The sequence below is a fragment of the Musca autumnalis genome, unplaced genomic scaffold (genome assembly GCF_047663935.1).
Source record: "Musca autumnalis isolate F117 unplaced genomic scaffold, ASM4766393v1 scaffold_1, whole genome shotgun sequence".
Lineage (NCBI taxonomy): Eukaryota > Metazoa > Arthropoda > Insecta > Diptera > Muscidae > Musca > Musca autumnalis.
In genome coordinates this window covers 71073884-71100921 of record NW_027411644.1, presented here as the reverse complement: position 1 = coordinate 71100921, position 27038 = coordinate 71073884, and the positions used below count along the sequence as shown (strand labels likewise).

The 27038-nt window shown below is 32.5% G+C and overlaps 1 pseudogene; it reads left to right on the top strand.

Moving 5' to 3' along the window:
- The first annotated feature begins 6474 nt into the window (after positions 1 to 6474).
- The window catches only part of LOC141400987 (CD82 antigen-like), a 75017-nt pseudogene continuing 54453 nt past the window's right edge, over positions 6475 to 27038 (top strand).

The window sequence follows — 27038 nt, the reverse complement described above, 5'->3', positions numbered from 1 at the left end:
TCCATTGGCACAATACACGAATTTGTTTGTTTCTTTTTGCGTCATCCACAGAACCATCTCGTTTTTCCTTTTATTGTATTCACTCCTTTCACAATTTGGTTTTATGTATAGCTTTTTCCATATTTATTAGTACCGCACACATACAATTCAAACTCCGGGAGATTTTTATATTTTTCCAACAGCACAATGCACAAATTTATTTTTTTCCTTTTTGTTTTGTCGTCATCCACAGAACCATTTGCCCATTTGCTTTTTTTCCTTGTTATTCCATTCACTGCATCGTCAAATTTCCTTTGTTATGAGCACGTGTATCGTTAATTCCAATAGTAATTCTCCAAATTTAATAAAAACACACGAATTCTTCATTTTTATTTCGAATGACATTTTTGGTTCACTATTGGTCTGTTCCAGTACTGCAAGAATCTACTAATTTTTACTGTTTATTTCGATAACATAAATGAAAAAATGATATCGTAGTACAAAATAGTAGCTTCTTTCAGGTTCTGGAACAGAGCAACTATCATACCATCATACAACCAACACCTGACTGTCCAACAACCACAAATTTTTTTGTGGTTGCATGATGAATGACAAAATTGAACGGTCACACTGGCAAGCAACGGATTATTTGAGCAAAGCTGTCATTCAAAAATGGTCGCTATTTTATATTATTTGTTCTGTTCCAGAACTGCAAGAATCTGCTAATTTTTACTATTTTTTCCGATAACATAAAGGAAAAAATAGTAGCTTCTTGCAGGTTCTGGAACATACCAATTATAGTACGTTTATATATAACAGGTGCTCTGTTCCAGAACCTGCAAGAAGCTACTACTTTTTACTACGATAACACTTTTTCCTTTATGTTATCGAAAAAAATTGTAAAAATTAGTAAATTCTTGCAGTACTGGAACAGACCAAGGATTTAACAAACCCACTGGGTTTCATATGTCAATTCCATTGCTTAGTCCCGGTCCACACTAGAATGATTTCATTGATAAAATTGCATGAAATTATGCGTCTCTAGATCGACCTCCATGGTAGAGTAAAATCACAAAATTGCTGTAGTGGGGAATTCGATTTAAGAACACCTAATTTCATGAATTTTTTTAATGAAATTCACGCTAGTGTGGACCGGGACTTATATTTCAAATAAATCCTCATAGAGAAGGTTAACCACGCATAAACATGGCCTTATAATACGTTACATATATGCTGTGTTCCAGAACCTGCAAGAAGCTACTATTTTTTACTACGATAACATTTTTTCCTTTATGTTATCGGAAAAAATAGTAAAAATTAGTAGATTCTTGCAGTACTGGAACAGACCAATAAATTAAATTGAAATCAAAATTTTTTTTATTCGAAAGATCAATACGTGACATTAACATTTGAAAATGATTTCGGGCATATGGGCACCGCGGCTGTTCTTGACGAAGTGCATTCTGGACGTCCAATTTTTGACCACTTTTTCGAGCACTGCTGGCCGTATGTCACGAATAACACGAACAATGCTGGCCTCCAAGGCATCAATTGTTGCTGGTTTATCAGCATAAACCAGTGACTTCACGTAGCCCCACAGGAAATAATCGAGAGGTGTGAAATCGCACGACCTTGGAGGCCAATTGACAGGTCCACTTCTCGAAATCAACTTAATTTTGATTTCAATAAGTCAATGGTTGCGTTCGCCGTATGGCACGTAGCGCCATCCTGTTGAAACCACATCTCCTCCGGATCAATGTCATCCATATATTCAAACAAAAAATCATTGATCATGGTGCGGTAACGATCTCCATTGACCGTAACGCGAGCTCCGGCCTCATTTTTGAAGAAATAAGGTCCGATGATGCCACCAGCGTGAAAACCGCACCATACGGTGCATTTTTCTGGATGTAATGGAGTCTGTAGGGTCTCTTGTGGATTGGTCTCACTCCATATGCGGCAATTTTGCTTATTAACAAACCCGTTAAGCCAAAAATGCGCCTCATCTCTGAACACAATTTTGCGATAAAACAACGGGTCATTTGCCAACTGCTCGACGACTGATTTTCAAAGTAAATTTGGATAATTTCGTAGCGTTGTTCAAGCGTGAGTCTATTCATGATGATTTGTCAGCGTATACTGAAAGAAATAAAAAAAAGTTTTATCAAAATTTAATTTTTTGTGTTACTTTCTACAATTTAAAGTTCTATCTAGCTTAAAAAAACACCCTTTATTTATTATAGCACATATGTACATATACATATGGATTTAATAATCAAATGTCAAATCAATTGCGTATATGTCAATAAAATCCCTATAAAAAAGTTTAACCCGACAAAAACTATAATATAAAGAGGCTATTAGCCCCAGAAAGCAAATTCAAGCCTTAATCACGAAATATTTGCTATGTTCCAGAACCTGCAAGAAGCTACTATTTTTTACTACGATAACATTTTTTCCTTTATGTTATCGAAAATAATAGTAAAATTTAGTAGATTCTTGCAGTACTGGAACAGACCAATTGTTGACACAATTCAAATAAAGAAGTTTTAGAAATACATATAAATTTGTGGATCTCATCAGTTCCAGTGGCGTGGATCAAAATTAGTCTTCCTGCCTTACCCCTTGGCGAACAATACTTTTTTAAAATAATAAAACAACAAAAATGAGATTAAGCCAGACTATTTTGAAAAAAAAAAAAACAAAATTATATTTTTTACACATAAAAAAGAAAATTCTGCGACATATGGAGAATCCTTTCGATCTAACAGCCTGTTTCTGTATGTCGAAAGAAGAATGTGTGCGAATGAAACACGTCCAAACTTTAGTCTTCGAAATAATTTTACCTATGCTTTTGCTTCAAAACAAAAAACAAATTTGAAAAACACACAAGAGTTTGGACGTGTTTCATTCGCACCCATTCTTCTTTCGACATACAGAAACTGGCTGTAATGGGTACTTTACATGATATGTATTTTACATATGGGTTGTCACTTTGCGTATACATTTTGTATATAAAAAGTGACAACCCATATGTAAATTACATATCGTGTTAAGTACCCATAAGTGATAGGAAGCTTATGACACTTTACAAATTGGCCGACAGAGATATATTGTAAAAATGTTTTCCCAAAAAACGTATGTATTTTGAGGGTTTTAAAAATTTTGGGCGTGAGGAAATAATTAAAGGAATGGATCGACATTGACCATTATGAAAGTGGAATTCCAGCCACTACATATGGTGCCATAGGGGGTTTTTACACCCTTCGGGCTGTTTGCTCAGGAAGTGTGGATTTGCCCCTGAAAAACTTTTATCTTCGTAATTGAGGCAGCGAATGCAAGATGCTTCAACAAAAATCAAAGTGATTTGATAGCAGGTCTTAAAGTGAACTTATCCGAAATTTTGTTTTGGAGGTACTGGATGAAGTGGACAAATATAGTCCATATTTGAACCTGATCTATATCTGGTAGATATATTAGGATGTGTAAAGTATGGACCAATTCGGCCACTCCCTTCAAAAGTTAAAGTACGAACAATTTTTCCGAACATTTTTGAAAGTTGTTCGAACTTAAACTATGAACAAAATATTACTAAGGCTAAATTTTGAACCCAATCGGCAGATGTCGGCACGGTGTCATAGGGGTTTTGTGCAACTTTCAGGCTATTTGCTCAGGAAGTATGAATTTGCCCCTGATGAAACTTGTACCGTCGTATGGGGGCAGTGAATACAAGTTGCTAAAACAAAAATCAAAGCGATTCCAGAGCAGGTCCTAAACTGAACTTATCCGAAATTTTGTGTGGGAGGTACCCGAAGGAGTGGACCGATTAAGTCCATATTGGAACCTAATCTAAGTCTGGTAGACGTTTCACGAGTTGCAAATTATAGGCCAAATGGGTCAAGGCCTACGTACATAAGCTGCCTCGCCTGGTTGCCTTGCTTGCTTCTGATAAAAGAATAAAAAAGAAAAGGGCAACCCAGTTCGAAATTTGCTCGGCCCTCATTATTCTTTTATTTTTATTATGTCAGAAATGAAGCAGGAAAGCAAGGCAATCAGGCAAGGCAGCTTATGTACGCAGGCCTTTAGTATTCTTTAGGTTCTACCATATGATCATGGTAGAACAAATATAAGGTAAAGTTAATACTACAACAAATACAACCCGAACAACAACCACAAAGGAATTTGTTTTTTTTTTTTTTGTAACGTTACTGCCAGTTGTACATATTTGTAAACAAAACAAGGAAATGTCTATAAATTATTGCAATTTAAAAAACTAATAATTTTTCACATTTGGTTGAATATTTTGGAAAACATGAATGAAAATTCGTTACATTTTCAATTTTTATGTTTCCACATCATTCCACTAAATGCATAAATTCTCGCAGAAAGTAGAATTCTTTCAGAAAAGTTTGGGGCCGCTGGAAATTCATAGAAAAAGGAGAAGGTGTTTCAATGTTTTGTTTTAGAAATCAAAGAAGCACATGTTTATTAGGGCTTTATTTTTTTTAAATTTTAACAAAATACCTCACATATTAACATGCGTTGTATCGCCTCTACAAGCGGGGATTTACTGCGCGGCTTATCGTTCGAACTTGGAGGAGGTTACATATAATTGATATGAAGAAGTCTTTCTGGGAAGTTGTTTTTTCCGAATGATATATTTTTTTTCTCAAAAAATATATGTCCCTAATGTACATCGAAATAGAAATAAATGTATAAAATGTCATATGAAATTTGACACTAACGTTACAACCCAGTTCAGTCAGCTGTGTATTGCTGCTACCTTTTCTTATTCTATCATGCCATATGATGGAGGCATTTTGACATTAAATGACACCTTTTTTATTACTGCGTTGGCAACTCTAATAAAAAACCACCCTCGGATGTTAATTCGTTCTTAAGGCCGCGGTACATACGGTCCGTTGAGCGTCGCGTTAAAACAACCACATGATAAACTTCAAGAACAAACTTGGCATCACTTACACTTTTTTCATGTGGTTGTTCATGGTATGAAAATCACTGAGAAATGGTAGATGTACCTGCATAGCTATCCCGTATTACAAAACCATATGGAACTTAGAGCTTCATTTTTTATATGTTAAAAGTGCCATATAGTGTAAAAAAATTTCTTTACCTAGGCTCCAGAATATTCTTGTTGGAAAAGTGTTCCAAAAATAGCAAAAGTTCTTCCCAAACTTTTGACAGTGAAAAAATGTCATTCACTTATTTTCTACTTGACAAGTTTGGGTAATCTGACATCGTGATTGCTGGCATCCAATGTTCATTCGTAAGTTTTGCTAAAAAAAAATCAACAATTTTATTTTGCCACGCGAATACACATTTTTTGTACTTGTTTTCAATTTTAAGATATATGCTCTGTTCCAGAACCTGCAAGAAGCTACTATTTTTTACTACGATAGCATTTTTTCCTTTATGTTATCGGAAAAAATAGTAAAAATTAGTAGATTCTTGCAGTTCTGGAACAGAATAATAGTGTTACAGCAGAAGTTTTTTGTTGGAACAATTCAGCGATGCATCTACCTTTATGATTGCATAATGTCAAAAACAGTACAAAATGTCAACCCTGCTTTTGACAGATTAAGCCATAAAAAGAAAAAAATTGTAATCAGCTGTTAGCTGTGGCCTACCTTTACTTTATTCTACCATGTGGTTGTTGTTATTAACGCGTGACGCGACGCACAACGGACCGTATGTGCCGGGGCCATTACGAATGGTCAGCCGACTGCTAAATATGTAGCGTGGTTGTCGATTATACCTAACGAAAAAAAGATTAGGCGTAAAAAACGAAATAAGCAAAAATGTACAAAAATAAATATGCGTTCCGTTTCTTATTTAGCCGTGTGTGTCAATATTGTGTAGCAGTTGATGTGTACAGCTAATGCTAATGTTTTTAGATGCTGGCTTTTAAACCCTGAGTATACCCTAATTCTTGGTTAACATTTACAAAAATCCACTCGATTTCAACTGTCAAATCCATAGGTTCAACGTCAAATGAAATCCAGATGAGATTTTTATTTGACGTTTGAGCTATGGAATTGACAGTTGAAATCGAGTGGATTTCGTAAATGTAAACTTAGCATAAGTGACAACATACATGTGAAAAAGCATATGGTGTGATATAGCCATTATACCGATAGAAACAATGTTGTCAAAATGTATTGATACTCTTCATTAATAATTTAGCGTTTTAATTTTACCGATTTTTGTCGAAAATTAGCTACAGAATTCCACTACAGACTTTGTACAATTTTTCTTATTAGAACTAACAAATTCCCCTCAGCAGTAAAACAAAACACTACAAATTGGCAACCCTTTTTTAAGGGAAAATAAAAATATCCCATTTGTCATTGAAGAGCGACATCTGTTGTATTTTACATGAAATTAATCACATTGCAACAGGGTGCCTCATATGCTCTTAGTTTCCCTTTTAAACTTCATTCGTGATTTGTTTATTTTATTTCGAAGCAAACGTCAGACACAGAAACGAATCGCGATTCCGCAGATACAGATAGAAAGAAGAAACAGAACGAACTGAACGGATAGATTTTAAAAAATACGGATAGATTTTTCAAATACAAAACGACTGAGTGGACGGGAGCAACGGTTCGATAAGATACAAAAAGAAAAATAGCAAACGAGCGAGGATGTTAATACGAGCGTGAAAGAAGAAAAAAAAAATAAATAAAAAAATTATACGAAAAACAAAGTAATGGAATAAAGTGTTTTGTTATAAGTGAGTGCGTTGAGTGTGTTAATTTGGGAATCCTTAAAAAGGACTTTGCAGAAAATAAATAAAGTTGGCATTGTGATTGTGTTGTGTGTGTACGTTGTGTGCTACTTTGCAAAGGAAACGAAGAAAATAAGAATCTTCTGCTAATATTTCGTATGCTGCTCATTAAAGAAAAAGAGGTCAAAGGAAGAAGAGGCAAAAAAACAACCAAACAAAAACAAAGTGCAGCAGAAAAAGGAATATAGTTTATCATAAATACCCATACATACGCAGCAACGACACACAGATACTAGAAATTGCAGTTGGCAAATGAAAGGAAATCAAACATCTCTTAACTAGGAGGGGAAGTGAGAGTACATTTGGCAAACAAAAACAAAGTGCAACAATAACAAAGTAATCCCAATAATAATAACAACAATAACTAAAACAACAACACCGCCCCAGTGAGGAGGAGGTAGCAAAAACAAAACTCAAATCCACGGTGTGCATGTTAAACAGATGTGTTGTTTAAATGGAAAACTCTGTTAAGGGGAGTTGGGAAATTTTTTGAAAAGTGAAGTTGTTTGATATTGTTGTTGCTCTTGTTGTTGTTATTACTTGTTATTGTTGGTTGGGTGCGTTAAATTTTGCGTTGTGTGTTTGTGTATGTTGGAAAATTGCCTATGGGCTGACTGCCGTTGTTTTTTCTAATAGACAACTCAAACGCGTTTTAGAGTTTATTCTGCCAACGTTGACGTCGACATCATTGTATCTATCATAACATTAATTTGTTGTCCGTTTTTTTGATTTTTACTTTTTATTTAAAGAAAAAATTGTGTGTTTTTATTAAAAAATATCAAATTATTTTTTTTTTCTATATTAAAGCATCAAAGTAAATAACAAAAAAAGTGTTAAAAGAATAACCAACAATTTAAAATAATTGCAAAAATTTATCTCCACTAAACGGAAGCTGAAACAACATTTCATTTAACATCTATAAGTCAATCATCCGCCGCCAAAATGGGTCTCAACGGTTGCTGTTCATGTGTGAAATTTTTAATGGTCCTATTTAATATTTTATTTTGGGTAAGTACCACAAACAACTTTCCGAACAAAAAGTTAACCATACTTTTTTTTTTGTCCTGCCTTATATTTTGTTTTTAATTCCTCAAACCATTCATGTATCATAATTTCTCATATACCCATCCATCACTTGGGGCCATCTATTCATCCACGGATGAATATCATCATCATCATCATCCCTCAAACAACAACAACATCCCTCAAAGCCTCGAGATAAATGGGGAAACAATTTCATTGGAATATATCCTAATGAAATCCATATTGACCCTTTTTTCTAAACTTTGTTGGGTATGGGTATGTGATTGAAGAGTGGGGGGTGGGGTGGTGAGTTAAGGCTCTGTATATGCTCCTTGTTTTTTTTACAGCTTGCTTGTATTGTGTAAAACTCCCCCACCTTAAAATCTCTTATTTATATTGCTCTCACTCCAACTTTATTATTCTCTCAGTTGATTGCGAATAGGACCTGCTCATCTTTTGTTATTTAGTTTGGGGCAATGTTGCCGTTTGAAATTCGTTAATGTCCAAAAATGACCAAAAGTTGTGAAAAAAATAAAAAAATCTCCATAACAATTTAAAGACCTTCTTCTGGAACCAAATATAGCTTAGGGTTGCCTATTGGATTGATCTGATTTTTTTTTTTGGAAATCCTGACTTTTCGAAATTCCGGCGTTTAAAGTATGACTTTCTTCTATGAACAGATTATTTGGCTCATAAACCGAAATAAGTATAGATTTTCTAACCCCTTTTACCTTGTCTTCTTGAACTTAGATAGTAGAGGTCTCCGGCTATAGAAGTCTCCGACTGTAGAAGTCTCCGACTGTAGAAGTCTCCGGCTGTAGAAGTCTCCGACTGTTTGTTTCTTCAAATATTGAAGCAACAAAATTGGTCTGTTCCAGTACTGCAAGAATCTACTAATTCTTACTATTTTTTCCGATAACATAAAGGAAAAAATGTTATCGTAGTAAAAAATAGTAGCTTCTTGCAGGTTCTGGAACACAGCAAATATGGACTTTAACTGAAATAAATACACAACACGAAAATCTTATTTATTACCAAGTTTTCTACAGAAAATATTGTCGATAACCAAGAACTTCCACAAAAAATCTTATCGATAACCAAATTTTCTGTAGAAAAGATTGTCTATAACCAAGTCTTCTCAGGAAAATCTTCTCTAAAACTTAGATTTTCATAGAAAATCATGTCGATAACTATGATTCTACATAACATTTAGTCGGTATAGAAAATATTATCGATAACCAAAGTTTCTATAGAAAATTTGGTCGATAACCCAGATTTGCATAGAAAATATTGTCAATAACCAACTTTAGTATAGAAAATCATATTGCTGCCCAAGTTTTCTATAGAAAATCTTGCCGATAACCAAGATTTTTATACAAAATCTTATCGCTAACCAATGTTTCTATAGAAAACTTTGCTGATAACCTGTATAACTAACATTTTCATAGAAAAGCAGTCGGTAAACAAGTTTTCTGTAGAAAACCTTTTAAATTGCCAAGTTTTCTATAGAAAATCTTATCGATAACCAATGTTTCTATAGAAAATTTTGTCGATAACCCAGTTTTGCAAAGAAAATATTGTCGATAACCATGTTTCCTACAGAAAATTTTATCGATAACCTGGTTTTCTATATAAAATTTTGTCGATAACCAAGTTTTCTATAGAAAATCTTATCGATAACCAAGGTTTCTTAAGAAAATGTTGTCGATAACCCAGATTTGCATAGAACATATTGTCGATAACAAACTTTTCTATAGAAAATCTTGTTGATAAAGTTTCTTCTATAGAACCAACCAAAGTTTTTATACAAAATCTTATCGATAACCAAGATTTTATAGAAAATCTTTACAAGTTTCTTATAAAAAATCATGTTGATAACAAAGTTTTCTATCGAAATCTTGTCAATGACCAAGTTTTCTATAGAAAATAAATATTGCCGACAATTAAGTTTTCTATAGAAAATATTTTCGATAACCAAGATTTTTACGGACAATCTTGTCGATAACCAAGTTGTCCATAGAAAATCCATTTGATAAATACGGTTTTTATAGAAAATCATGTCGATTGTCAAGATTTTTAAAGAAAATCGATAAGTAAGATTGTCGATAACTATGATTATATAGAAAATCCTGACGATAACCATGTTTTCTACGTAAAATCTTATCGATAACCACTATTATTATAGAAAATATTATCGATAACCAAGGATTCTATAGAAAATATTGTTGATAACCATGATTTCCATAGAAAAACTTCTCGATAACTATGTAGGTTTGCATAGAAAATATTCTCGATAACTGAGTTTTTCATAGAAAATCTTGTCGATAACCAACTTTTCTTTTGAAGAATTTGTCGATAATTAAGTTTTCTCTACAAAATCGTATCGATAATTACGGTTTTTATAGAAACTATTTTCGCTAATCAAAGTTTCTATAGAAAATACTGTAGGCAACCAAGATTTCAATAGAATATCTTCACGATAACTAAGATTCTATAGAAAATCGCGACGATAACCAAGTTTTCTATAGAAAATTTTGTCGATAACCCAGATTTGCGTAGAAAATATCGTCGCTTAACGAGTTTCCTACAAAAAAATCTAATCAATAACCAATTTTCCTATAGAAAATTTTGTCGATAATCAAGTTTTTTATAAAAAACTTCTCGGTAACCAAAGTTTTTATACAGAGTTTTGTCGATAACCAAGTTTTTTATAGAAAATTTTGTCGATAATCAAGTTTGCTATCGAAAATCTTGTCGATAACTAAGTTTTCTATAGAAATCTTGTCGATGATCAAGTTTTCTATAGAAAATATTTTCGATAACCAAGATTTTTACGGAAAATCTTGTCGATTGTCAAGGGTTTTAAAAAGAATTGATAACTAAGATTTTCATAGAAAATCTTGTCGATAACAATAATTGCATAGAAAATTCTGACGATAACCAAGTTTTCTGTGTAAAATCTTATTGATAACCAACATTATTATAGAACATATCGATAACCAAGGATTCTGTAGAAAATATTGGTGATAGACAAGATTTCCGTAGAAAAACTTCTCGATAACTAGATTTGCATAGAAAATATTCTCGATAACTAAGTTTTTCATAGAAAATCTTGTCGATAACCAACTTTTATATAGAAGATCTTGTGGATGATTAAGTTTTCTATACAAAATCGTATCGATAATTACCGTTTTTATAGAAACTATTTTCGCTAACCAAGATATCCATAGATAATCGTTCCTATTACCAAGGTTACAGTCGACAACCAAGATTTCAATAAAACATGTTCCCGATAACTTAGATTCTATAGAAAATCCTGACGATAACCAAATTTTCTATGTAAAATCTTATCGATAACCAATATTATTATAGAAAATATTATCGATAACCAAAGATTCTATAAAAATATTGTCGACAACCAAGAATAGAGAATGTTTTCGATAACTAAAATTTCTGTAGATAATCTTGTCGATAACCACGTTTTCTATAGAAAATATTGACGATAACCAAGTTTTCTTTAGAAAATCTTATCAGTACCGAATGTATCCAAAGAAAATCATGCCCATAAACAACATTTCTTTGGAATCCCTTGTCGACAACTACGATTTCCATAGATAATGTTCTCGATAACTAAAATGTTTGTAGATAATCTTGTCGATAACCATGTTAGCTATAGAAAATATTGTCGCTAACCAAGATTTCCATAGAAAATATTTCTTATAACCAATATTTCTTATAGAAAATACTGTCGACAATTAAGATTTCAATAGAACATCTTGTCGATAACTAAGATTCTATAGAAAGTAGTGTCGATAACCACATTTTCTATAGAAATTTATCGATAAAAGAAGTTTCTATAGAAAATATTGTCGATAATCAGGATTACCATAGAAAATTTTCTCGATAACTTAAATTTCTGTAGATAATCTTGTCGATAACCACGTTTTCTATAGAAAATATTGACGATAACCAAGTTTTCTATAGAAAATCTTATCAGTACCGAATGTGTCCATAGAAAATCATGCCCATAAACAAAATTTCTTTGGAATACCTTGCCGACAACTAAGATTTCCATAGATAATGTTCTCGATAACTAAAATTTCTGTAGATAATCTTGTCGATAACCGCGTTTTCTATAGAAAATATTGTCGCTAACCTAGATTTTCATAGAAAATCTTTCCTATTACCAAGGTTTCTATAGAAAATACTGTCGACAATCAAAATTTCAATAGAACATCTTCTCGATAACTAAGATTCTATAGAAAATAGTGTCGATAACCACATTTTCTATAGAAATTTATCGATAAAAGAAGTTTCTATAGAAAATATTGTCGATAATCAGGATTTCCATAGATAATGTTCTCGATAACTAAAATTTCTGTAGATAATCTTGTCGATAACCGCGTTTTCTATAGAAAATATTGTCGCTAACCTAGATTTTCATAGAAAATCTTTCCTATTACCAAGGTTTCTATAGAAAATACTGTCGACAATCAAAATTTCAATAGAACATCTTCTCGATAACTAAGATTCTATAGAAAATCGTGTCGATAACCATGTTTTCTATAGAAATCTTATCGATAAAAGAGGTTTCTATGGAAAATATTGTCGGTAACCAAGATTTCCATAGATAATGTCCTCGATAACTAAAATTTCTGTAGATAATCTTGTCGATAACCACGTTTTCCATAGAAAATCTTGTCGATAACCAAATTTTGTTTAGAAAATGTTACGAATTTTAAAAAAAAAAGTTTCATTACCGGGAAATTCGACTGCATTCATTTTGGTCCTTAAATAATATAACTTCAATAACGTTGGCCACCCTTTTATTAACAACCTGAATAACACAAACAGAGGCACACATAGATGGAGCATCGCATCTCATAATGAAGTTTGAAAAAAATCTCTACCACAATACAATTCTCTCACTGCTACTTCTCTCACACTTCTCATTTAATAAAATGTCCTGTTATTGTGTTATTTTTCTTCTTCTTTGCTTTGCTCCTGGTTGGTGGGTGACTAGGTGGCTCAGTCGAAAGAAGATTACCAACCAGAATTATGAGCCACATATAAAATATCCCATTTCTTTAATTTTAGAATCCCGCGAGAATGCAAAAGGAAGTAAAAAACGGTTTCATTACTTTTTTGTGGGTTTTTGTGTGGATTGTGTGTGGACCAAGTCGAGTTTTTATATGTTGGCTCGTTGGCTCATTAGATGATTAGTTTTGGTGGCAACATAAAAAAGGAATAATAACTACAAACCACACACATACATACATATTTACATCTTTAGGTAAATATTTGGTATGTCTTTAATGTAGCAGTTGCAAGGGGGAAAATTGTAGGACAATTTTTGGTACTTAGGACACAATTGGGAAAAACCATTTGAAATAAGTAAGGAGTTTCTTGTGGGAAACTCCTTCGGATTGGTGTGAATGTGGGATTTTTTTTTCCTTTTGGAAAGACAAATCTACATTAAGAACTAATATTTGTATAGGAATAAACCACCATAAAGCCACCATAGAGGAACCTGTGGAATTTTAGTAACTCACGACAATCCCTCACATTTATTGAATCTGCTATTTAATCTTTGGGAATAATGCCGTCTCTGAAGATTATTTTTCCATGGAACACATATTGGAATTTTTCATAGTAACTCTGCAATTTACCTGCTTGTCTTGGCTTGACTAATTGTTATAAAAAGCAATTTTAATTTATATTTTTTACGAGTCCTTGTGGGCTATGGGTTCCTGCTCCTGCAAAATAACATCACACCCTTTATAGTCATCCATTTATTCGCCGCCACAGGAGCCATTCTATAATTAATTAAATTCCATAATTCACACAAAGTCATTACTTTTGTAATATTTTATATCTGCTTTCTGGTTTCGATGAACTCATCTCCCATCCCGCACCTACCTCATAGCTATTTATTATTCGCGCTCATTTATAATTCCGAAACATAACATAACCTATCCTACAAAACCATGGTTATTAAATACTTTTGTTTGTCCCATTTACAAGAGTCTGTTCCCGTTTTTATGTTTCCTGTCAGCCATAAAGGAATAAAATTCACAGTTTTAGTTTCGCGTGTGCTATTTTAGGTGTGTGTGTGGCATAACAAAAGACATGAATATTTTTAGCATTTTATTAAAATTAATTGGAATTTTTTGGTGGGATGAGGGGAAATCAATAAATTTACATTGTGAATTCCTTTTGATGGTAAATAACACTGTGCCACAAATTGGAACTCAAGGTCTGTGCGGTGGAAAATTCCTTTTGGAGATGAAAGCCCTTAGTGAGTATATTAAGAACCCAAAAGGAAATTTTCCCCATAGGTCAAGTTTCTGAGATATCGCGCGATGAATTTTTTGAATTTTCGCCTGTGGTGCTTGAGAAAATAGCTTTATATCTCTGTTTGCCGTTATTGTAGCTTCATTTTGAGATTACATGTCTTCAGTCAAATCGAATGGCGAATCTTTTTGTAGAACATTTCATTCTTCTAACTCAATTCCTTTCATGTCCTTTTCGTCCTTTCTTTCTTAACCCGTAGTAAAAGTACCACAAGATGAGATTTTACAGCATACAAATATTCCACAAAAATGTTGCTCAGAGAATTTTAGGTATGGTCCTCATTGACAACTAATCGATATTGTCACGTTTTCATTGTCTTTTTTGACATTTACCCGATTTTTGTTCAGAAAAGACCTATGTTTTGTTTTTCTGTATATTCGTTATTTGTTATGTATTGGTAGGTAGACATACCCATTGGTTATCGTTTATATTGACATCTGGGATGTATCTGAAATGTTTACCATATATAGCTCCCAATATGCTGAACACGTTAATGACAAATTTTCTTGGAAAATAGATCCGGTTATCTAATATTTTGATCCGGATATAGCGATATAAAACCCGGATTTTGTACCGATTTTAAGTAACCGATTAAGCTTATATGTATACCATTAGAAAGCTAATAAATTTGCCAAGCAGGGAAAATAAATTTTTTGACAGCATCTTACCTGAGTTTGGTGCTAAAACAAAAAACCCGTATTCTTGAACCGTTTTTATGGAAAAATATCACTGGGCGTAAATATGAAGATAAAAGCTTGGTGGGTGAAATATTCTTTTTGCCGATGAAAGTCGATGAAGTTAATATTATGAACCCGAAAGGACAGTTATGCCATAGGTCAAACTTCTGAGTTATGGCGTGATGCATACATTCTAGATGAACTTTAAGAGCACGACAATAAACCGGTAACATAAATTCCATTTCGCTATAACTCCGAAGTTTGACCTATGGCATAACTGTCCTTCCGGGTTCATAATATTAACTTCATCGACTTTCATCGGCAAAAAGAATATTTCACCCACCAAACTTTTATCTTCATATTTACGCGCAGTGATATTTTTACTTAAAAACGGTTCAAGAATACGGGTTTTTTGTTTTAGCACCAAACTCAGGTAAGATGCAGTCAAAAAATTTATTTTCCCTGCTTGGCAATTTTATTAGCTTTCTAATGGTATACATATAAGCTTAATCGGTTACTTAAAATCGGTACAAAATCCGGGTTTTATATCGCTATATCCGGATCAAAATATTATATAACCGGATCTATGTTCCAAGAAAATTTGTCATTAACGTATTCAGCATATCGGGAGCTATATATGGTAAATATTTCAGATACATCCCAGATGTCAATATAAGCGATAACCAATGGGTATGTCTACCTACCAATACATAACAAATAACGAATATACAGAAAAACAAAACATAGGTTTTTTCTGAACAAAAACCGGGCAAATGTCAAAAAAGACAATGAAAACGTGACAATATCGATTAGTTGTCAATGAGGACCATACCTAAAATTCTCTGAGCAACATTTTTGTGGAATATTTGTATGCTGTAAAATCTCATCTTGTGGTACTTTTACTACGGTTCAAGAAAGAAAGGACGAAAAGGACATGAAAGGAATTGAGTTAGAAGAATGAAATGTTCTACAAAAAGATTCGCCATTCGATTTGACTGAAGACATGTAATCTCAAAATGAAGCTACAATAACGGCAAACAGAGATATAAAGCTATTTTCTCAAGCATCACAGGCGAAAATTCAAAAAATTTATCGCGCGATATCTCAGAAACTTGACCTATGGGGAAAATTTCCTTTTGGGTTCTTAATATACTCACTAAGGGCTTTCATCTCCAAAAGGAATTTTCCACCGCACAGAAACCTTGTGGCACAGTGTAATAAATACTCTGTTCCAGAACCTGCAAGAATCTTTTAATTTTTAATACGATAACAATTTTTTCTTTATGTTATCGGAAAAAATAGTAAAAATTAGTAGATCCTTGCTGTTCTGGAATAGACCAAAAATATTGAAGTTAGAACCATGCCTAACTTCAATATTTTCATAAGAAATTAATATTTTTCGTGAAATATGGAGAATTTTTTGTCAAATAAGAACATATCGATAATCAGTTTTCTATAGAAAATAGTTTCGATAACCAAGATTTTTATAGGAAATTTTAAGACTTCTTTACTGCTTGTCGGTAACCAAGATTTCTAACAAAAATATTGTCAATAAAAAAGATATCTACAAAAATCTTTTCGATAACCAAAATTTTAATGGACAATTTTGTCGATAACCAAGATTTCTATAGGAAATCATGTCGATAACTTAGATTTTTGTAAAAAATCTTATAGATAACTGAGAGTATTATAGTAAAACCTGTCGATAACCACACTTTCTATAGAAAATCTGTTCGATAACAAAGGTATTATTTAAATATCCTGTCGATAAAAAATTTTCTATATAAAATCTTATCGATTACAATGATTTCTTTAAAAAAAAAACGTGTCGATAACTACAATTTTTCAAAAATCTTGTCTATAACTAAAATTAGTCGATAAAAGATTTCTATAGAAAATCTTACCGATTATCAAGATTTCCATGGAAGATCTGGTCGATAATCAAGATTTTTATAAGAAATCTTGTCGATAAACAAAATTTGTACAGAAAATATTTTCAATAACAAAGATTTCTATAAACAAACTTGTCGATAACTTAAATCCCTATAGAAAATCATTGCGATAACTATGATTTGAACAGAAAATCTTGTCGATAACCAAGATTCTTTTCAAAATTCATGTAGATAATCCAGATTTCCATAGAAAATCTGGACGATAACCAAGATTTCTATAAAAAACCATTATTTCTATAAAATAACCTGTCGATAAACAAGATTTCTATAGAAAATCTTTTCGATAACAAATGTTTCTCTTAACAAACGTGTCGATAACAAGAAATTCTATAGAAAATCTTGTCGATAACCAATATTCCTATAGAAATTTCTATAGAAAATATTATCGATAATCAAGATTTCCATAGAAGATCTGTTTGATAACAAAGTTTTTTATAAGAAATCCTGTCGATAAACATAATTTGTAAAGAAAAATTTTTCGATAACAAACATTTCTTTAAACAAATGTGTCGATAACTAAACTTTCTATAGAAAATCTTGTCGATAACTATGAGTTGAACATAAAATCATGTCGTTAACCAAGATTCCTTTAAAGATTCATGTCGATAATCCAGATTTCCATAGAAAATCTAGTCGACAACATGATTTCTATAGAAAATCTGGTCGATAACAATGCTTTCTATAAAATATCTTGTCGTTAAACAAGATTTCTACAGAAAATCTTTTCGATAACAAATGTTTCTCTTAACAGACTTTTCGATAACAAAAATTTCTACAGAAAATCTGTCGATAAATAAGATTAGTACAGAAAATCTAGAAATTCACGTCGTTAATAAAGATTTCTATAGAAAATCTTATCGATAATCAAGATTTCCATAGAAGATCTGGTCGATAACCAAGATTTTTATAAGAAATCCTGTCGATAATCAAAATTTCTACAGAAAATATTTTCGATAACAAATATTTCTTTAAACAAACGTGTCGATAACTAAAATTTCTACAGAAAATCTTGTCGATTACCATGATTTCCATAAAATATTCTGTCAATAAACAAGATGTCTACAGAAAATCTTTTCGATAACAAATGTTTCTCTTAACAAAAGTGCCAATAACAAAAAACTTCTGTAAAAAATCTTGTCGATAACTAAGATTGGTAAAGAAAATCTAGTCGATAAACAATATTCCTATAGAAATTCGTGTCGATAATAAAGATTTCTATAGAAAATCTAACCGATAATCAAGATTTCCATAGAAGATCTGGTCGATAACAAAATTGTTTAAGAAGCCTTGTCGATAAACACAAATTTGTACAGAAAATATTTTCGATAACAAAGATAACTAAACGTGTCGATAACTAAAATTTCTATAGAAAATTGTGTCGATAACTATGATTTGAACAGAAAATCTTGTCGATAACCAAGATTCTTTTCAAAATTCATGTAGATAATCCAGATTTCCATCTGTGGACCAAACCTGGACTATAAGCAAGATTTTTATAGAAAAGCTGGTGGATAACCATGATTTCTATAAAATAATGATATCTATAGAAAATCTTTTCGATAACAATGATTTCTTTAAAAAAACGTGTCGATAACTAAAATTTCTACAACAAATCTTGTCGATAACTAAAATTAGTACGGAAAATCTAGTCGATAAAAAGATTTCTATAGGAAATCTTACCGATTATCAAGATTTCCATAGAAGATCTGGTCGATAACCAAGATTTTTATAAGAAATCCTGTCGATAGACAAAATTTGTGCAGAAAATATTTTCGATAACAAAGATTTCTTTAAACAAACGTGTCGATAAGTAAAATTTCTATAGAAAATCTTGTCGATAACTATGATATGAACAGAAAATCTTGTCGATAACCAAGATTCTTTTCAAAATTCATGTAGATAATCCAGATTTCCATAGAAAAATCTGTGGATAACCATAATTTTTATAAAATATCCTTTCGATAAACAAGATTTCTACAGAAAATCTTTTCGAGAGTAAATGTTTCTCTTAACAAATGTGTCGATAACAAAAAATTCTATAGAAAATATTGTCGATAACCAATATTCCTATAGAAATTTCTTTAGAAAATATTATCGATAATCAAGATTTCCATAGAAGATCTGGTTGATAACAAAGCTTTTTATAAGAAATCCTGTCGATAAACATAATTTGTACAGAAAAAATTTTCAATAACAAAGATTTCTTTAAACAAATGTGTCGATAACTAAAATTTCTATAGAAAATCTTTTCGATAACTATGAGTTGAACAGAAAATCATGTCGATAACCAAGATTCCTTTAAAGATTCATGTCGATAATCCAGATTTCCAAAAAAATCTGGACGACAAACAAGATTTCTATAGAATAGCTGGTCGATAACCATGATATCTATAAAATATCCTGTCGATAAACAAGATTTCTACAGAAATCTTTTCGATAACAAATGTTTCTCTTAACAAACGTGTCGATAAAAAAAATTCTATGCAAAATCTTGTCGATAACTAAGATTAGTATAGAAAATCTAGAAATTCACGTCGTTAATAAAGATTTCTACAGAAAATCTTATCGATAATCAAGATTTCCATAGAAGATCTGGTCGATAACCAAGATTTTTATAAGAAATCCTGTCGATAATCAAAATTTCTACAGAAAATATTTTCGATAACAAAGATTTCTTTAAACAAACGTGTCGATAACTAAAATTTCTACAGAAAATCTTGTCGTTAACCATGATTTCCATAAAATATTCTGTCAATAAACAAGATGTCTTCAGAAAATCATTTCGATAGCAAATGTTTTTCTTAACAAAAGTGCCAAAAACAAAAAACTTTTATAGAAAATCTTGTCGATAACTAAGATTATTGCAGAAAAACTTGTCGATAACCAAGATTGCTACAGAAGTGGATGTCAATAATAAATATTTCTATAGAAAATTTTATCGTTAATCAAGATTTCCATAACAAAATCTGGTCGATAACCAAGATTTCTATAGATAATCTTGTCGATATCAATGGTTTATTTAGAAAATCTTGTCGATAACCTAGATTTCTATATATAATCTTGCCGACAACTGAGATAAGTACAGAAAATTTTGTCGATAATCAAGATTCCTATAGAAATTTATGTCGATAATAAAGAATTATAAAAAAATTTATCGATAATCAAAATTTCCATAAAAAAATCTGGTCGACAACCAAGATTCCTTTAAACAAACGTGTCGATAACAAAAATCTCTATAGAAAATCTTGTCGATAACGAATATTTCTATAGATAATCTTGTCTTTTCGATAACCAGAATTTCTATAGAAAATCTAATCCATAATTAAGACTTCTATAGAAAATCGTATCGATAACCAAGATTTCTATAGAAAGTCTTGTTGACAACCATGCTTTCTATAATATATGTTATCGATAACCTACATTTAATAAAGATTTATGTCGATAATGAAGATTTCTAAATAAAATCTTGCCGATAATTAGGATTTTCGTAGAAAATCTGGTCGATAACCACAATTTCTAGAGAAAATAATGTCGATATACTAGATTTCTATAGAAGTAATTTTCGATAACAACGATTTCTTTAAAGTAGAATAGAAAATAAAATAGCAATCTTGTCGATGACAGAGATTTCTATAGACATTTTATCATGTTATCGATAACCTACATTTAATAAAGATTTATGTCGATAATAAAGATTTCTAAATAAAATCTTGTCGATAATTAGGATTTTCGTAGAAAAACTGGTCGATAACCACGATTTCTACAGAAAATAATGTCGATATACTAGATTTCTATAGAAGTAATTTTCGATAACAACGATTTCTTTAAAGTAGAATAGAGAATAAAATAGCAATCTTGTCGATGACAGAGATTTCTATAGACATTTTCACGAACTGTCTATAACCAGGATTTCCATGAAAAATTGTGTTCATAACCAAGATTTCTACAGAATATTTTGTCAATAATCAAGAATTCTGTTGAAATTTATAACAAAGATTTCTATATAAAATCTTTAAGGGGAGTACACATTATCAATCAAAAATGACAGCCAACGTACTTTTAGGACAATTTTCCGGCAAATAACAACTTTTATTTAGCGAAAAACCTTTTAAATACAATATATACGGTATTATTTAGATATTACAAAAGAAATTTTTCAGTTAGGCTTTGATATTCACGAAATAGACCTCGATGACTGTCAGTTTTGCTTGTCAATGTGTACTATACTTTACGCTAGCGGAGATTTCTTTAAAAAATTGTTTTCGATAAACAATATTCTTATAAAAATTAATGCCGATTTCCATAGAAAAACTTGACGAAAATCGAAATTTCTATCAAAATTTTGTCGAAATCGAACATATCTAATGGAAATCTTGTCGATTAGGAACATTTTATCAATAACCAAGATTTTTATAATTTTTTTTCGATTATCAAGACTTCTTAGTGAAATCTTGTCGATAACAACAATATTTATAGACATTCATACTGATAACCAATGTTTTCACAGAAAATCATACCGATAATCAATATTTCTATACAAAAAAAAAATATGTTCTATTACCTAGATTTCTATAGAAATTGTTATCGATAATCAAGATTTATGTAGAGAATCTTATAGCTAACCATACATTATATAGAAAACATTATCGATAACCAAGATTTGTATAGAAAATCGTATCGATAACTATGATTTCTATACAAAATTTTTTCGATAACTAAGTTTTCGAAAGAAAATTTTGTCGATAATAAAAATGACTGTAAAAAATCTTGTCGGTAAACAACGTTTCTATATAAATTCTATGGAAAATCGTTAAATAACCATGATTTCTGCAGAAAATCTTTTCCATAACGGAGGTTTGTATGAAATATCTTGTCAATATCACAGATTTCTATAGAATATTTTGTCGATAACCAAGGTTTATTTAGAAAATCTTATCGATAATCAGATTTATGTAGAAAATCTTAAGTGGGGTACACACGATAATTTTTGACTGTCAGTTTTGCTGAAATAATCGATGTGTGGCCGTTAATTTTTGCCAATCATTAGGCAGCCACAAAATATGTTGTGGTTGCTGGACAGTTTGACATTTATCGATATTTCAGAAAAATCGACAGTCAAAACGTGTGTATCCGTGCTTAATATTAACCCCGAATTTTATAGAAAAATTATAGATAACAATGATTTGTGTAGAAAATCGTATCGATAACCAAGATTTTTATATAATTTTTTTCAATAACCAAGTTTTCTAAAGAAGATTTTGTCGGTAACCAAGTTTTTTTTTTTTGTAGAATGTCTTGTCGATAACCAAGATTTCTTAAGAAAATCTTATCGATAATCAAGAGTTCTACTTTAAATCTTGTCAACAACCATTCTCTATGACAAATCCTATTGCTTACTACGATTTCCTGTAGAAAAGCTAATTCAACAAAGTTTTCTATAGAAAATCTTATCAAAATCACCACAAAAATTGTAAAGTTCATCCTACCATTCAAATGAATCGTTAAATAGTTTAAAGGGAAAATTCTAAATAAATTTACAACATTTTATTTCCCCCCTCCCATCCACATTTAAAGAACACGCAAATTTTATGGGAGCTGGGAAAACAATAACCAAAAACGTTGAGGATATTCATGGAATATGGAGCGGCGGAGGGCGGTCGATGAATTGTTAGTCTCAGGCATCAAAACGTTGATGGAGTGTTGGAGTAAGTTAATGCCCTATTGTTATTGTTTTAGGTTTCCTGTAAACAGGGCAAACTTCCAAGCTTACTGCTCAACGTCGTAAAAAAAGTGCTGCTGCCACGAACAGCAAGCAGTGCTTGGCATGAAAACGTAGGCAGAGCTAAACATAAAAAAGCACTGGGAACAAAACCAAACCAGCCAAAGACAATAGGTAGCACAAAATAGTCAGGCAGGCAGGCAACAATTCTTCCTTGTTATGAGAAATTCTGAAATGTATGTGTTTTTTTTTTTTTGCAAAGTTGTTTTGTTGTTGTTGTTCCTCTACTTCTTCTCCTTGTCGTATTTTGAAGAAGGCAAGACGACGTCAAGCAAGCGGGAAAAAAAGCAAAAAAAAACCTTACCAAACATAGAAGTGGCAAGTATCCGGATGGTTGCATGGACAGACAGACGGGCGGATGGATGGTTGGCTGGATATATGGATAAACGGATGGATGGATGAGTAGTTTACGATATCGTTAAAGTTGCTGCTTAGATTTTGAAGACAACAACGCGACAGCCATCACCACATTGGCGACAACGTCACCAACCAGAAGAAGCACATCAGCAGCAGCAACATTTGACGGTGATTTTATCGTTGATAAAACTTCCGTGGATAGAAGAAATCATTTTCCAGAGTGTCATTTGCTATGTGTGAATTTGTACAAAGAATGGTCAAAAAAAAAAAAAGAAACAAGTGGATGGTTGACAAGAAGAGCGTAGAGTGTGGGATGGGAATACAAATAAACTAAGAAAAACACAAAGTGGTGGTATTAATTTGGAAAAGTCGAGATCACTGGATAGACAGAGAGGTGAGAAAATTGAGAGATGAACCCGAAGCCAACATTTTATTATTATATCATTTATCAACGGGTTTTTAACGCTGAATCAATTCGTCAAGCAAAACGAATGTGTTGACGTTAAGTTTTCTATAGAAAGATGAGATTGTAGATAGTTATTTTTTCTACACGACTTTATTCGACAAACAATTTTTCTTTAAAGAAAGTTGTCGATAATCAAATTTTGTAGAGAAAATCTTATCGATAACCGAGATTCCCATAGAAAATATTGTCGATAAACAAGATTTTTTGTAGAAAATATTGTCTATAACCGAGATTTTTGGGGGAAATCCTTTCCTTAGTCATGATTTCTATAAAAAATCTTGTCGGTAATTAAGATTTATATAAATAATCTTGTCGATAACGGAGATTTCCGTATTTATAACATTTTTGGAGACAAACTTGTAGAAACTTGTAGAATAATTGCTCTGTTCCAGAACCAGCAAGAAGCTACTACTTTTTACTATGATAACATTTTTTCCTTTATGTTATCGAAAAAAATATTAAAAATTAGTAGATTCTTGCAGTACTGGAACAGACCAAATAAAAAAACAACTTGTCGATTACCAAGATCGCTATCGAAAATTTTGTTGATAGGCAAAATTTTTCTAGAAAACCTTGTAGAAGATGGCTAGAGAAAATATTGTCGATAACCGATTTTTCAAGGAAAATCATTTCTATAACCAATACGATCAATAAAAATGTATATCGATAACCAATATGTTTTTTTAATTTTGTCGATAACCAAGTTTTTTTTTTAGAAAAGTAAGCTTTTTATAGGAAACTAAAACAAAGATTAAAACAAAGCAAATCCTGCCAATAACTAAGATTTTCATAGATGATCTCTTCGATTATCAATTTTTTTGCAGAAAGTTGTATCGACAAGAAACTGTTATATAGAAAATGTTGTCGATAACTTATTCTTCTACCGAAAATCTTTATAATTTAGTTTCCTGTGGGAAACCTTCTTGATAATAAAATTTCCTAAGGAAATCTGGCAGAGAAACAAGTTTTTGTTAAAAAATCTGGTGAATATTCACAATTTTCCATTAATATGAAGTCGAATGTGATCATCAAACTCCTCTATCAGAACGTATGAGAACGAGTTTGACCATCAAACTCATTTTTGAAGGCGAGTTTGATTATCAATCTCCTCTAAGAAGACGTGTTTGAGCATCACAGTTTTCTATGAAGGCGAGTTTGATAATCAAGCTACACTTTAAAGACGACTTTGCTCACCAATCTCCTCTATGAAAGCGAGTTTGATTATCAAACTCCTCTATGGAGACGAGTTTGATCATTGAAGTCGAGCTTCATCATCAAGCTCCTCTAAATAGAACAGTTTGGCCATCAAACTCCTCTACTAAAACGATACTAGAACGATTTTATCATCACGCTTTTCTATAAAGCCGAGATTGACCATCAAACCCCTCCTTGGAAACGAGTTTAATCATTGAAGTCCTCTATGAAGTCGAGTTTCATAATCAAGCTCCTCTATAAAGAAGAGTTTGGCCATCAAACTCCTTTACTAAAACAAGTTTGAGCATCAAACTCCTGTATGAAGACGAGTTTGACCATCAAACTCCTCTATGAAGACGTCTTTGAGCATCAAATTCCTCTATGAAGGCAAGCTTTATCATCAAGTTTCTCTCTAAAGACGAGATTGACCATCAAACTCCCAGTAAGGGACGAGTTTTACCATCAAAATACATCATACGAGTTTGAGCATTAAAATCCTCTATAAAGAAGTGTTCGGCTATCAAACTCCTGTACTAAGACCAGTTTGAGCATCAAACTCCTGTATGAAGACGAGTTTGATTCTATGAAGGCAAGCTTGATCATCAAGCTCCTCTATGAAGGTGAGCGTGATCATCAAACTCCCCTACTAAGACCATTTTGATCATCAAACTCCTCTATGAAGGCGTGTTTGATCATCAAAGTCCTTTATGAGGGTGAGTTTGATCATCAAGCTCTTCTACTAAGACCCGTTTGACCATCAATTCCTCTATGAGGGCGAGTTCAATCATCAAAGTTCTGCATGAAGCTCCTCTATAAAGACGAGTATGACCATCAAACTCATTTATGAAGACGTGTTTGAACATCAAAGTTGTCTATGAAGGCGAGTTTGATCATCAAGCTTCTCTATAAAGACGAATTTGACCATCAAACTCCTCTACGAAGAAGAGTTTGACCATATAACTTCTCTATGAAGACGTGTTTGAGCATTAAAGTCAACTATGAAGGCGAGTTTGATCATCAAATTTCCAAACGAAGGCAAGTTTGATCATCAAATTCCCTAGGAAGGCGAGTTTGATCATCAATCTCATCAAAGAAAGCGAGTTTGATCATCAAACTCCCTATAGGGGACGAGTTTGATCATCAAACTCCTCTATGGAGACGAGTTTGATCATTGAAGTCCTCTATGAAGGCGAGTTTCATCATGAAGCTCCTCTATAAAGAAGAGTTTGGCCATCAAACTCCTCTACTAAACCCAGTTTGAGCATCACACTCCTGTATGAAGACGAGTTTGACTATCAAACTGCTCTATGAAGACGTGCTTGATGTTCAAACTCCTCTATGAAGGCGAGTTTTATCATCAAGCTTCTCTATAAAGCCGAGATTGAGCATCAAACCGCCCCCCCCCCCCTCCCCTTGGAGCCGAGTTTGACCATCAAACTTCTCTATGAACACGAGTTTGTTCATTAAAGTCCTCTATGAAGGCGAGTTTGATCATCAAGCTACTCTTTAGAGAAGAGTTTGGCCATCTGACTCCTCCACTAAGACCAGTTTGAGCATCAAACTCCTTTATGAAGACGAGTTTGACCATCAAACTTTTCTCTAAAGACGAGATTGACCATCAAACTTCTAGTAAGGGACGAGTTTCACCATCAAAATCCCCCCAGAGGAGAAGTGTGATCATCAAACTCTATGGACACGAGTTTGAGCATTAAAGTCCTCTATAAAGAAGAGTTCGGCCATCAAACTCCTCTACTAAGACCAGTTTGAGCATCAAACTCCTGCATGATGACGAGTTTGACTATCAAAGTCGTCTATAAAGGCAAGCTTGATCATCAAGCTCATCTATGAAGGCGAGCGTGATCATCAAACTCCCCTACTAAGACCATTTTGATCATCAAACTCCTCTATTAAGACGTGTTTGAGCATCAAAGTCCTCTATGAGGGCGTGTTTGATCATCAAGCTCCTCAACTAAGACTCGTTTGGGCATCAATTCCTCTGTAAGGGTGAGTTCGATCATCAAAGTGCTGTATGAAGGTGAGATTGATCATCAAGCTCCTCTATAAAGACGAGTTTTACCATCAAACTCTTTTATGAAGACGTTTTTGAACATCAAAGTCGTCTATGAAGGTGAGTTTGGTCATCGAGCTACTCTATAAAGACTCCTCTAAGAAGAAGAATTTGACCATATAACTTCTCTATGAAGACGTGTTTGAACATTAAAGTCAACTATGAAGGCGAGTTTGATAATCAAATTCCCAAACGAAAGCAAGTTTGATCACCCATAGGAAGGCGAGTTTGATTATCAAACTCATCTAAGAAAACGAGTTTGACTATCAAACTCCCTCTAGGGGACGAGTTTGATCATCAAACTCTTCTATGGAGACGAGTTTGATCGTTGAAGTCTTCTATGAAGGCGAGTTTCATCATCAAGTTCCTCTACTAAAACCA